Raw genomic sequence first — 13,448 nt, 5'->3', positions numbered from 1 at the left:
TCCCAGACCTCTTCCTTAGTAACCAGATATGGAGGTGCTCCTTTATGATAATGTTTGCATGTGGAAACCAAGAATTGAGTTTAGTATCATTGCAGGAAAAAAAAAACAACACACAACTTTATTATCCAGCATGTAAACTCTTAACTGGAAATCCACTGATGAGAGATTTTTCAAGAATTTTATTTTGAAATAGCAAATGACTACAAGTCAAAAGACATGTACTATTCAGTGCCCTTGATTGACTTCAAGATTGCAGATTCTCAAAACAAAAATTGTCATTATGATGTACTTGTTCAATGGACGAATGTATTTTAGAGAAACTTTGATAAAGGCTAAAAACAGACAAATTTGAAAATAAGGGCCATTTCTTAGCTGAATTTTCCATTAATTGATATTTTTACATTTTACTCTAGCATTGGAGTTCTCTTTCATTTTGTTTTGAACTTTTCAAAGTACCAGAAATTAGGATCCATGTGCAGTAGATGGACTACTTTCTATTTTCATTTTACTTGTGAGAAGATTGCTGTGCTGGGAGGTAAGTAACATGCCCAAGGAATATAAGTTAGATCTTCTGATTTTCCATCAAAAATTTTCCCATGGCTTTCCCAGCACTCTCGTCACATATCTTTGTTCACAGTTTTATTGTGTCATGTTCAAGGTGAAAAATATAGGGAGGAGCAGACAGAAACAATTTTGTATATAGCTCAGCTAATTGTGTGAAGTTGGTGGTCATGAAGCTGTGGGACTTGGAACGCTGGTTACAGCGAGGCAGAATGTGGGCAGAAGATGCTTCCTCTAGGCAGCTCGGGCAAAGATTTGTGCACCACCCTTGCCTCTGCAGCTTATTTTTTAGCAGACACAGGGACCATGCAACCATCAGCTCAGTTTCTGCACGTGACAAATCCTGAATCCTGGGGAGGGACATACTTATGTAAACCTCCCCCAGCCCCCAGTGCATCCTTGTCATGCTGCCAGCAAATGTTTACTGGAGCAGCAGCCAGAGTCTGCTTGGGAACTTGCAACCTGTGTACATCAGATGAGTGACCAAGATGCTTGGGTGTGTGCTGACTCATTTAAGAACATCTGATTTAGAGAGCTGCAGGGGTGTGGGTGTTAGAGTACACTGTGGTTGATTTTTCAGCATTCTGCCAAAAAAGCAATAAATGGAAGTGGCAAGTGATGAAGTCAAATCACAATTAAGGTACTGTTAAGAATCTAACTAGTTATTTCTTAAGTCTGTCTTTCAAGATACCCCTTAGCATCTGATGTCAGCAATATTTTAGAGATGCTGAAATAGGGATAGTAATATTTGTTGAGCACTTACTGTATAACAGGTGTTTTTCTAAGTCTTTACGTGCATTAAATAAGTTGTTCCTACAACCACCGTCTGAGACAGGTGCTATTATCATGTCCATTTTCCAATCAGGGCAGAAGTAACTATCCTGAGGATACTAGGGCATCCTTAGTAGAGTATGACATTCAAACCCAGGTCTGAATCAAGTCTACACCATTAACCATGAAATGCTATTAATACCAAGGAGTCAGTGCCATTTAAATAGAAGTAAATGGTTAGGGCTTAAAGTTCAGCAAATGCTGTTTCTATACCTCTTCCTGATTTTTTTGTACGTACAAAATAGAAGATGAAAGTTTGTCCATTTATTCTGAAATATGCACTAAATTGTGATTAAATGGAGAGTATGAAGAAGAGACTACAGTCTTTTTACATATGATGGATAAATGAGGCCCTTTCATTCTTTCAGGTGGTTGATCTCTGCTCAAGGACATTCTGAAGGCCACCGTTTGCTCTGGGAGGGAGAAGCAGGTCTGTGTGAGCTGCTGTGGGCTAGTCTGAGCTTTGATCCTGGTGAGACCCAGGGACTTTAAAGCAGAGTCTGTCAGAGAGCCCTGGGGCCTTGGAGAGAATAGTTAGGAATGAGAGACAATTGAGGGTAAGTCAGTTACTCCAGTGGCATAATTCAGTATTTCAGACATGACTCTTAATCTTCTGTAAAGTATTTGTTGACCCTGTCTCAGAGTTACTGGAATCTGTTTTCAGTGGGCCTATTCTCATGCAGTCTGAAGGGTGAGGGTGTTAGGAGCAGAGGGCTTCAGCCCACAGGTCTGAGGCCTCATCAGTATGACCCCAAAATAGAGAGATCCTTTAAATTTTGAATCATAGTTTAACTGCATGAATAATGAAAGTTTGAACTACCTCCCCTTCTTTGGCACAAGTGCTAGATAATCAGTGGCCCCCTGCCTAAACGTTCTCTACTACATTGAGCGGAGTCTTAAGACCCCCACCCCTAGTCAAGTCCTCTGACCTCCCCTGTGCAGTCACAAACTCTTTGCCCCTGGGCTGCTCTGGTCACACCTGTCACCTATTTGGGAACATCCTCTCTCACTCTCCTCTTGACCCATGCTTTCCTGTTTGCTAGCCTGTCTGAACTGTGAGGTATGCCCTTCCATAAATTCTTATGACACAACTGATATTAGACACATAAGCACAATTTAAATCACCTCTTTTAGCTGTGGCTTTTCTTAGAGCTCTCGAAATTGCTTAGTTTCCAGTTGGCCTCCACCTACCAGAGACCAGCTTCTCTCCTTCACTCTACCCACAGGAAGGCCCCAAGTATCAGAAACATTGCAGGTTTCCCCTTGGTCCCTGGAGACAGGAAACAGACTTCCCACATTCTGTCTAAATCCACCATCCCAGTCTCACTCTCTGAAATGGAATTAATATCTGTCCACAATAATGACTAGGAATATCCATTAGTTTAAGGAAGTCTAGTTTTGATTTGTCAGGGTGGAAATGGCAACCCACTCCAGTGTTCTTGCCTGTAGAATCCCAGGGACGGGGGAGCCTGGTGGGATGTCATCTCTGGGGTCACACGGAGTCGGACATGACTGAAGCGACTTAGCAGTAGCAGGACCTTCCCAGATCCCCCATATCATCAGAACACCTGAATCAGCCTCTGGACTCCTGCTAAATAAAGTTGTCAGTGGGACCCTGCCAGTGGGTCAAATGGCACCATACACCGTCAGCATCCTTTCCTTCAGAACAAGGAGGAAGCTTCAAGCCTATGCTTCGTCATGTAGGTCTCTTTCTCTCAACATTCTAGCTCCTGTAAAGAACTCAAACATCAACACAGCCTACCTTGCAAGGAGGCCTGAGGAGTTGTTGTTCAGTCATTTATGGGTAACTATTTGTGACCCCATGGACTGCAGCACGCCAGGCTTCCCTATCCTTCACTATCTCCCAGAGTTTGCTCAGGCTTATGTCCATTGAATTGGTGATGCCCTCCAACCATCTCATTCTCTGTCACCCCATTCTTCTCCTGCCTTCAATCTTTCCCAGCCTCAGGGTCTTTTCCAATGAGTCAGCTCTTCGCATCAGGTGGCCAAAGTATTGGAGCTTCAGCATCAGTCAATCCAAGGAATATTCAGGATTGATTTCCTTTAGGATTAACTAGTTGGATCTCCTTGCTGTCCAAGGGATTCTCAAGAGTCTTCTCCAGCACCACAGTTTGAGAGCATCAGTTCTTCAGCACTTAGCCTTCTTTATGGTCCAGCTCTCACATCCATACATGAGTACTGGAAAAACTATAGCTTTGACTCTACAGACCTTTGTTGGCAAAATGATATCTCTGCTTTTTAATATGCTGTCTAGGTTGGTCATAGCTTTTTTTCCAAGGAGCAAGGGTCTTTTAATTTCATGGCTACAGACACCATCTGCAGTGATAGAGCAGACAGAATGCTTTCTGGGGAAGGAAACATTTCATTCTGAAATATAATTCACAAGGATAAAAATTTGTCAAAGGACACTCCCAGTTGACATTACTATGTGGTCCACAGTCTCTCATTCTAAACAGTGGCCAGTGCACAGAGGTAGTAAATACAGAGTAAACAAAGCTCACATGGATCTTAGAGGTATTTCACTGCACTCTAGTCTTCCCAAGAAAGGTGGTGTGTGCTGTAACTTTAGTCATGTCTGACTGTTTGTGGCCCAATGGACTGTAACCCATCAGGCTCCTCTGTCCCTCAGATTCTCCAGTTATGGATGCTGAAGTGGGTTGCCATGCTCTTCTCCACGGGATCTTCCTGATAAGGGAGGGTGGTTTCACTCCCAGTTTGCATAACCATAGAGCCCACCTCTAGTTTTTTTTTTTTTTTTTCCTTTTCCCAGAATGAGAGGACTCTCTGCCACAAAGATAAGTTCAGATTACCAGTTTGGAAAACAGAGTAGCTTGCTAATTTTAGAATGATTCTTCTTCCATTTATTTCGGACATCAGCATTTACCAACATTTTAATTATCTTAAAGTAGTTGAAGTAGGAAGAACACTAGATGTGAAATTGTGAAACCTGCATTTGAATCCTGGTTTGTGTTTTATTAGACTTGTGTTGCAGGCCAAGTTATAATCTCCCTGAGGTTCAGCTCGTTGTCTTAAATTGGGAACAGTTGAAGCAAGGTCTGATGCTGTAAAGAGCAATATTGTATAGGAATTTGCAATGTTAGGTCCATGATTCAAGGCAAACTGGAACTGGTCAAACAGGAGATGGCAAGAGTGAATGTCGACATTCTAGGAATCAGCAAACTAAAATGGACTGGAATGGGTGAATTTAACTCAGATGACCGTTATATCTACTACTGTGAGCAGGAATCCTTAGAAGAGATGGAGTAGCCGTCATGGTCAACAAAAGAGTCTGAAATGGAATACTTGGATGCAATCTTAAAAATGACAGAATGATCTCAGTTCGTTTCCAAGGCAAACCATTCAATATCACGGTAATCCAAGTCTATGCCCCGACCAGTAATGCTGAAGAAGCTGAATGGTTCTATGAAGATCTACAAGACCTTTTAGAGCTAACACCCAAAAAATATGTCCTTTTCATAATAGGGGACTGGAATGCAAAAGTAAGAAGTCAAGAAACACCTGGGGTAACAGGCAAATTTGACCTTGGAGTACGGAATGAAGCAGGGCAAAGGTTAATAGAGTTTTGCCAAGAGAACGCACTGGTCATAGCAAACACCCTTTTCTAACAACACAAGAGAATACTACACATGGACATCACCAGATGGTCGACACTGAAATCAGATTGATTATATTCTTTGCAGCCAAAGATGGAGAAGCTCTATACAGTCAGCAAAAACAAGACTGGGAGCTGACTGTGGCTCAGATCAGGAACTCCTTATTGCCAAATTCAGACTGAAATTGAGGAAAGTAGGGAAAACCACTAGACCATTCTGATATGACCTAAATCAAATCCCTTATGATTATACAGTGGAAGTGAGAAATAGATTTAAAGGACTAGATCTGATTGCCTGATGAACTATGGGCAGAGGTTCGTGACATTGTACAGGAGACAGGGATCAAGACCATCCCCATGGAAAAGAAATGCAAAAAAGCAAAATGGCTGTCTGGGGAGGCCTTACAAATAGCTGTGAAAAGAAGAGAAGCGAAAAGCAAAGGAGAAAAGGAAAGATATAAGCATCTGAATGCAGAGTTCCAAGAATAGCAAGGAGAGATAAGAAAGCCTTCCTCAGCAATCAATGCAAAGAAATAGAGGAAAACAACAGAATGGGAAAGACTAGAGATCTCTTCAAGAAAATTAGAGATCCCAAGGGAACATTTCATGCAAAGATGGGCTCTATAAAGGACAGAAATGGTATGGACCTAACAGAAGCAGTAGATATTAAGAAGAGGTGGCAAGAATACACAGAAGAACTGTACAAAAAAGATCCTCACAACCCAGATAATCATGATGGTGTGATCACTGACCTAGAGCCAGACATCCTGGAATGTGAAGTCAAGTGAGCCTTAGGAAACATCACTACGAACAAAGCTAGTGGAGGTGATGGGATACCAGTTGAGCTATTTCAAATCCTGGAAGATGATGCTGTGAAAGTGCTGCCTTCAATATGTTAGCAAATTTGGAAAACTCAGCAGTGGCCACAGGACTGGAAAAGGTCAGTTTTCATTCCAATCCCAAAGAAAGGCAATGCCAAAGAATGCTCAAACTACGGCACAATTGCACTCATCTCATACGCTAGTAAAGTAATGCTCAAAATTCTCCAAGCCAGGCTTTAGCAATACCTGAACTGTGAACTTCCAGATGTTCAAGCTGGTTTTAGAAAAGGCAGATGAACCAGAGATCAAATTGCCAACATCCGCTGGATCATGGAAAAAGCAAGAGAGTTCCAGAAAAACATCTTTCTACTTTATTGACTATGCCAAAGCCTTTGACTGTGTGGATCACAATAAACTGTGGAAAATTCTGAGAGATGGGAATGCCAGACCACCTGACCTGCCTCTTGAGAAACCTATATGCAGATCAGGAAGCAACAGCTAGAACTGGATATGGAACAACAGACTGGTTCCCAGTAGGAAAAGGAGTACGTCAAGGCTGTATATTGTCACCCTGCTTATTTAACTCTATGCAGAGTACATCATGAGAAACACTGGGCTGGAAGAAGCACAAGGTATAACCTCAGATATGCAAATGACACCACCCTTATGGCAGAAAGTGAAGAGGAACTAAAAAGCCTCTCGATGAAAGTGAAAGAGGAGAGTGAAAAAGTTGGCTTAAAGCTGACCATTCAGAAAACGAAGATCATGGCATCTGGTCCCATCACTTCATGGGAAATAGATGGGGAAATAGTGGAAAGTGTCAGACTTTATTTTTTTGGGCTCCAAATCACTGCAGATGGTGATTGCAGCCATGAAATTAAAAGACACTTACTCCTTGGAAGAAAAGTTATGACCAACCTAAATAGCATGTTAAAAAGCAGAGACATTAGTTTGCCAACAAAGGTCTGTCTAGTCAAGGCTATGGTTTCTCCAGTAGTCATGTATGGATGTGAGAGTTGTACTGTGAAGAAAACTGAGTGCCGAAGAATTGATGCTTTTGAACTGTGGTGTTGGAGAAGACTCTTGAGAGTCCCTTGGCCTGCAAGGAGATCAACCAGTCCATTTTAAAGGAGATCAGTCCTAGGTGTTCATTGGAAGGACTGATGCTAAAGCTGAAACTCCAGTACTTTGGCCACCTCATGGGAAGAGTTGACTCATTGGAAAAGATTCTGATGCTGGGAGGGATTGGGGGCAGGAGGAGAAGGGGACGACAGAGGATGAGATGGCTGGATGGCATCACCGACTCAATGGACGTGAGTCTGAGTGAACTCCGGGAGTTGGTGATGCATAGGGAGGCCTGGCATGCTGCGATTCTCGGGGTCGCAAAGAGTCAGACATGACTGAGCGACTGAACTGAACTGAATGTTATTTGGGAAGAATAAAGAGCTATAGATGCAAACTAGGTTTTTGTATTATTACTGTTGTTATTATTATTACCCAAGGTTTTACCCATTTCAGGGCTTCCCGCTGCATCTTACGTTGCGACAGATTGCTCTAGGTAAAATGTAATGAAAGACTAAGTTTCTATCCTTTTTCTAGCCTGTGAAGTATCCATCCCAAGGATATTAGCAAAAGATAGTTGATACTCCTTTTCCTCAAATAGATGCCATTTGTTGAGCAGTGACTATGGATCAGATACTAATCTTAGGTGTGCTGGGAAAAATTTGAAGATAATAGAAACCACTTCTGACCTCATAGGGTTATAGTCTGGCTGGGAAGATGGACGTTACCATATAATTACATAATTAAAGAAATACAATCAAGGCAAGTGCTCTGAAAGAAAAACCTGAGACCAGTGTTCCCAGCTTTGAGGCTAACCAGGCATCTGCTGCTGTCACTCTCATTTTGGTCTTGCCCATGTCTTTTGCAAGCCCTTGGAAGATACTCTCCATCTTTTTGTGTCAGATACCCTCAGAAATTTCCCCCAGTGCTGGCCAGCCCTATTGAGTCTGGTGTCTGTCTCTATTTAAAGTGGCTTCTGGGTTCTTTGGGACTTGGGCAATCATGTGTTTCCCATTCTACCCTAAACAAGCTTGATACTGGACCTTCCAACAGCATCTCTGAGTTCTTTATTGATTTTAAGGAACTGGCTCGAAGCCCACTTCAGTTGCACTGGGCATGCCTACCAGCATAACCCTCTGTAGTGTCTTGGGATAGGGATCAGTTGCTTGACCTCCTTCTTTCAGAGTGAGCTGTTTGTTCTCTGAATTCAGTAGTAGAGAGCCAAGAGCTCACCCCTCAAACTCTAATATGACCCAAGGTTATGATATGTTCTATTGACTGGAGAAGGAAATGGCAATCCACTCAAGCACTCTTGCCTGGAAAATCCCATGGATGGAGGAGCCTGATTGGCTACAGTCCATGGGGTCGCAAAGAGTTGGACATGACTGAGTGACTTCACTTTCCTATTGACTGACATGTAGTAATGCATTCACGCCCATGAGGGATAGTGTGGTTTATTGGGAAGAGCACTGGACTGGTAATCAGCAGATTTGACCTTGTCATCAAGTAGCTTTTTCACCTGGAGCAAAACTTCACTTCTTTGGTTCTCTGGCGTGACACCTACAAAATGAGGATACAGTAGTCATTGTTTAATCAATGTTTATTAAATTTTATGAAGGAACTGGGCTAGATGTTTATATATACACACATATTTTTGCAATTGAAGTTATTTGGACCTTAGATTTTTATATTCTTAGACTATATGTTATATAATGACTGGAAGAACAAGATGGCATATGTGCCTCATGGTGCTTATTATGGATTGAATGGTTGTGTGCCCCAGACTCATATATTGAATCCCTTACCCTTCATGTGATAATATTTGGGGATAGTGTTTTTTTAGGCTTTGACACTGATACTTGTTTTTCATTATTCTGCTTTCCACTTTTCCATATCATGATGGGGATTATAAAGACCATTTGTAAACAAAATTTCATAGCTCATTTAAAAATATCAGAGAAGAGAAAGTGTACTCTTTGATCTCTTGTGTTCTTTTCTTTTTCTTTGACCCCACAAGTTTCATTTTAGTAAGGGAGAAACAAAGAAGAAGCAAGAAAAACAAAGATGAAGACTGAGAAAACTTGTATATCCAACTGCATGAGCTTCTCAAATTAGGCCAGAGATAAAATAATGTGTTTTGAGTTTGTTGTTGTATAAAACAAAGTTTTCTCATTGTACACTGAATATTTTGGGGGGAAGGCTGTTAAAATAATGTATGCTATCGTTGTGGTTTTTTTCTTTTAGTAATTGGCAGTTAGGTTATTCAGAGAGAACGATGAATGAAATGACAAGTGTATAGATGCCAGTCATATTTAGTGTTTTATCTAATTTTCTTTTCCATACTTTTCATTTTATTTAGTTATGATTTGAGTTTATATATACTTCTTTTTGTAAGTCTTGATTTGTGGTGTAAATATCAACCTCATATTAACAAAGACTAGTTTTTCTAAGTTTTATTTTGAGATGTCTGTAGCCTGGATTTTTATCTATCAAGGAAGAACATGAAATTTTAAGAGAAGAATTCATTTTTGGATGTGTGAGTTAGTTAAAGGCTAGTGATAGAAGCCAGGCTGTTTCAGATAATCATGGATTCTGAGACTATCCTTGATACTTTTATGGACATGATTATTATCTCACCAAGAACTGAATATTTAACTGCCAACATAATTCTGATCTCATATTGGGCGATCAACTACAGCTAAAATCTACTGCTTATTTTTTTGATCTGCTGTGGAGTTTGGACTCTCATTGGAGTTGGTATTCAGTCATTTAATAAATATTTATATGCTAGGTACATAAATATCATATGCCAGGTCCTGTGCCAGGTATCTGGTATGAATCAGAAAAATTCTCATATCCTCATAGCCTGTGTTCTGGTGAGGGAACCAGATAATAGACAAGTATGTGAATGTGTACTGTATAATGGGAGGTAGTGATAAGAGCTGGCAAGAACAACCAAGCAAGATCAGTTATTAGAGAGGAGTCAAAGTCTGTCTGAGGAGATGACCTTTGAGTGAAGCTGAATGAACTAGGAGGAAATCATTTGAGTATTTGAGAGAGGAGTGTTCCAGATGAGAACAACAAATGCTAAGTCTCTGAGTAACGGTGAGTCAAGGATGAGAACCAACTAGGAGGCCAGTGAAACTATCGGCAGTGAGGAGAACATGGACAGAAATTGGATTCTAGAAGCAGCTGGAGGCCAGATCCCATCCTCAAAGAAAAGAATCAGATTAGAAAAATAAAAATAAGAAACATTTATGAACTACAGCACAGTGCATCATCCAGGAAAAAATTAGTTGTCATAAACAAGAATGCTACTGGATATTCAAAAAGAGAAGAATCTCTGTGACCTAGGCATGTGAGGAAGTCTTCATGGGAGAAGATGGCCTTGAGCTGTTCTCATTCATTTACTCAGCTTGTATTTGTTCAGTCACAAATGGGTGCTGGACTCTGTGGAAGGTGGTAGAAATGTAGTGATTATCAAAACAGACCAAGTCCTGTGTCCATGAACTTACTGCCTAGTTGGGGAGAGAGAGTTAAAGCACAGAATTACACAAGTGAATATACAATTACAAACTGAAGAACGCTCTGTAAGCACAGTGTAGCAGTCTTAGATTTAGAGAGTCTAAGAATCTAAATCACATACTGACATAGCCTGTGTGCATGTGGCAGAGGGAGGGGGTAGGTCATCAGAGAAGGCGAACTCAAAAAGTGATGAGATAACTGGGAGCTGGCCAGGTGAGAGTGTGTATGAACCGTCTGGATAGAGGACAGGCCGTGAAATAGACCAGTGTCAGGAGCCGCGTTAGGCATTACTGACAAAATGGAGGCACGGTCCCAACCCCCTCTCCTCATCTGGCAGGCATGGCTCCGGGATGAAGGAGTTAGGCCTTGTGATTCTAACTTGTTTTTTCCTTTCTTCGGTTGAATTGGCTGGAAAGAATGTTAAGGTGCTTGAGAGAAGCATGAGAAAGCACAAAGCCTTCTACAGTTGTGCCCAGAAAATAATCTATAAAATAACCATTGACATTTGTTCAAGGATCTTTACAAAGAATGTCCCAGGATGAGCTCGTAGGCCGCAGCTTAAGGCCATGGGAAGATTGTTATCTGAGACCTATTTGTGAGGGAAATATTTATGGCAAAAGAAGATTGCTGAGTTTAGGGTTTAGGAATAATTAAGAATAGCTAGAAGCCTTTTTAGGAGATAGTGATCTTAAGATGCTAGGGGCAAACAGGATTAAGAAAGATAAGAAATAACTGAGGAATGTAGCATGAGTTACAATGTAATCACAAGTTAAGTACAGTAAATCTGGGTGGGGAAAGCTAAAAACATCAAACCTCTGACCTAATGCTTTTGTCAAAGTATAAAAGAGAACCTGAAGCTTGAAATAAACATGTAGTTCCATACTATGAGTCAGAGACTACATCATCGTAAGCCGATGTAGCTCTGTACTATGAGTCAGAGGCTACATCATCATCGTCCGCTGACACTGCTCACCCCTTCAGGCTGATTCCCTGGCTGCTGGAGCTGGACTCCAGCAGACCAGGTCTGTTCAGGCACCTGAAACAAAGCCAGTGTGGCATGGATTGAGCACAGTGAGCATGGATTGAGGAGACACAGGAAGAGATCAAAAGAGGAAGCAGGGGATAGTTGAGAGGGCATTGCAGGAATCTAGGTAGGGCGATCCTGGCTTAGACTAGAGTGGTGACACTGAAGGCCAATTGGAAGGGGAGGTATATTTGTGAAGTATTTTCATCAGGCAGATCTCAGGTGACATGCAGAATTTTCATTTGTCTCAGTTCAGTTCAGTTGCTCAGTCGTGTCTGACACTTTGTCACCCCAGGGACTGTAGCACGCCAGGCCTCCCTGTCCATCACCAACTCCTTGAGTCCACCCAAACCCATGTCCATTGAGTCAGTGATGCCATCCAACCATCTCATCCTCTGTCGTCCCCTTCTCCTCCTGCCCTCAATCTTTCCCAGCATCAGGGTCTTTTCCAATGAGTCAGCTCTTCTCATCAGGTGGCCAAAGTAGTGGAGTTTCAGCTTCAACATCAGGCGTTCCAATGAATATTCAGGACTGATTTCTTTTAAGATGGACTGGTTGGATCTCCTTGCAGTCCAAGGGACTCTCAAGAGTCTTCTCCAACACCACAGTTCAAAAGCATCAATTCTTCAGTGCTCAACTTTCTTCACAGTCCGACTCTCACATCCATACATGACTACTGGAAAAACCATAGCCTTGACTAGACAGACCTTTGTTGGCAAAGTAATGTCTCTGCTTTTGAATATGCTATTTAGGTTAGTCATAACTTTCTTCCAAGGAGTAAGTGTCTTTTAGTTTCATGGCTGCAATCACCATCTGCAGTGATTTTGGAGCCCGGAAAAATAAAGTCTGACACTGTTTCCACTGTTTCCCCATCTATTTCCCATGAAGTGATGGGACCAGATGCCATGATCTTCGTTTTCTGAATGTTGAGCTTTAAGCCAACTTTTTCACTCTCCTCTTTCACCTTCATCAAGAGGCTTTTTAGTTCCTCTTCACTTTTTGCCATAAGGGTGGTGTCATCTGCATATCTGAGGTTATTGATATTTCTCCCAGCAATCTTGATTCCAGCTTGTGCTTCCTCCAGCCCAGCGTTTCTCATGATGTACTTTGCATATAAGTTAAATAAGCAGGGTGACAATATACAGCCTTGACGTACTCCTTTCCTCATTTGGAACCAGTCTGTTGTTTTATGTCTGCCGGGGTCCAGCCCCGGCTGATCCAGGGTATTCGAAGGAGAGATGGCGTAGGCGAGGGTCAGGAAACAACTGCTTAATTAAACGTTAATTAAGGATATAAAAAGTAATAGAATGAGGATAGCTCAGTAGGAAAATTCAGTGAAGAAAAGAGGCTGAAATAAGGATAGCTCAGTGAGGAAATTCAGTGGAGAAAAGAGGCTGAGTAGCTTGGTTTACGCGGGAGACCAATAAAACTTCAAGACAAGAAGTTTGCACCACTTACGTAGGCCGCAGGCGTCCTTCCGTTCTCCCAAAGGAGAGGAGACACTGAGGCCTCCCAGTTCGGATCTTAGAAGCCCAGGCATAATTAGCAAGCATGGCGGGTTCCACGCTTCAGATGGAGACTCAGCCAGAATTTGGGGGAGAGAGCGACATGGGGAGACCAAGTTTCGGTGAACAAGGCCCGCACTTTATTTTCCAAAGTAGTTTTTATACCTTAAGTTATGCGTAGAGGATAATGGGGGAAGGGGTGGAGTCATGCAAGGACAGCAGTTCCTGGTTCTAATCGAAGCCAGGCTTTCAAACTTATCATATGCAAAAGTTCAGGTGATTGACATCATCTTCTGGCCAGGAGGCCTGTTAACATTTTAAGAAACTTATTTTTCTCTAAAGGTGATTATTCCAAAGACAGGCACCAGCCTCCAAAAAAGGATTGGACAAAGCTGCATTCCTATAGGGCAAAGGCGAGGTGGGCTCAATCAAGAAAAGAATTAACTCAAGGGTCCAAGGTTACAAACATTGAGGCTACTACTTAC

General features: G+C 41.9%; 1 long non-coding RNA gene across 1 annotated transcript; it reads right to left on the bottom strand.

The window, feature by feature from the left end:
• Positions 1-8,346: 8,346 nt before the first annotated feature.
• On the bottom strand, positions 8,347-12,974 carry LOC123333272. The gene is made up of 2 exons (XR_006550531.2): positions 12,917-12,974; positions 8,347-8,469 (listed from the first exon to the last, which is right to left on the bottom strand). It is a non-coding gene; the product is annotated as an uncharacterized LOC123333272 (long non-coding RNA).
• Between the last annotated feature and the right edge of the window lie 474 nt (positions 12,975-13,448).

This window comes from Bubalus bubalis, chromosome 4, assembly GCF_019923935.1.
Source record: "Bubalus bubalis isolate 160015118507 breed Murrah chromosome 4, NDDB_SH_1, whole genome shotgun sequence".
NCBI lineage: Eukaryota > Metazoa > Chordata > Mammalia > Artiodactyla > Bovidae > Bubalus > Bubalus bubalis.
Note: the sequence above shows the minus strand (reverse complement) of the source record. Positions and strands in the feature narration are given on the sequence as shown.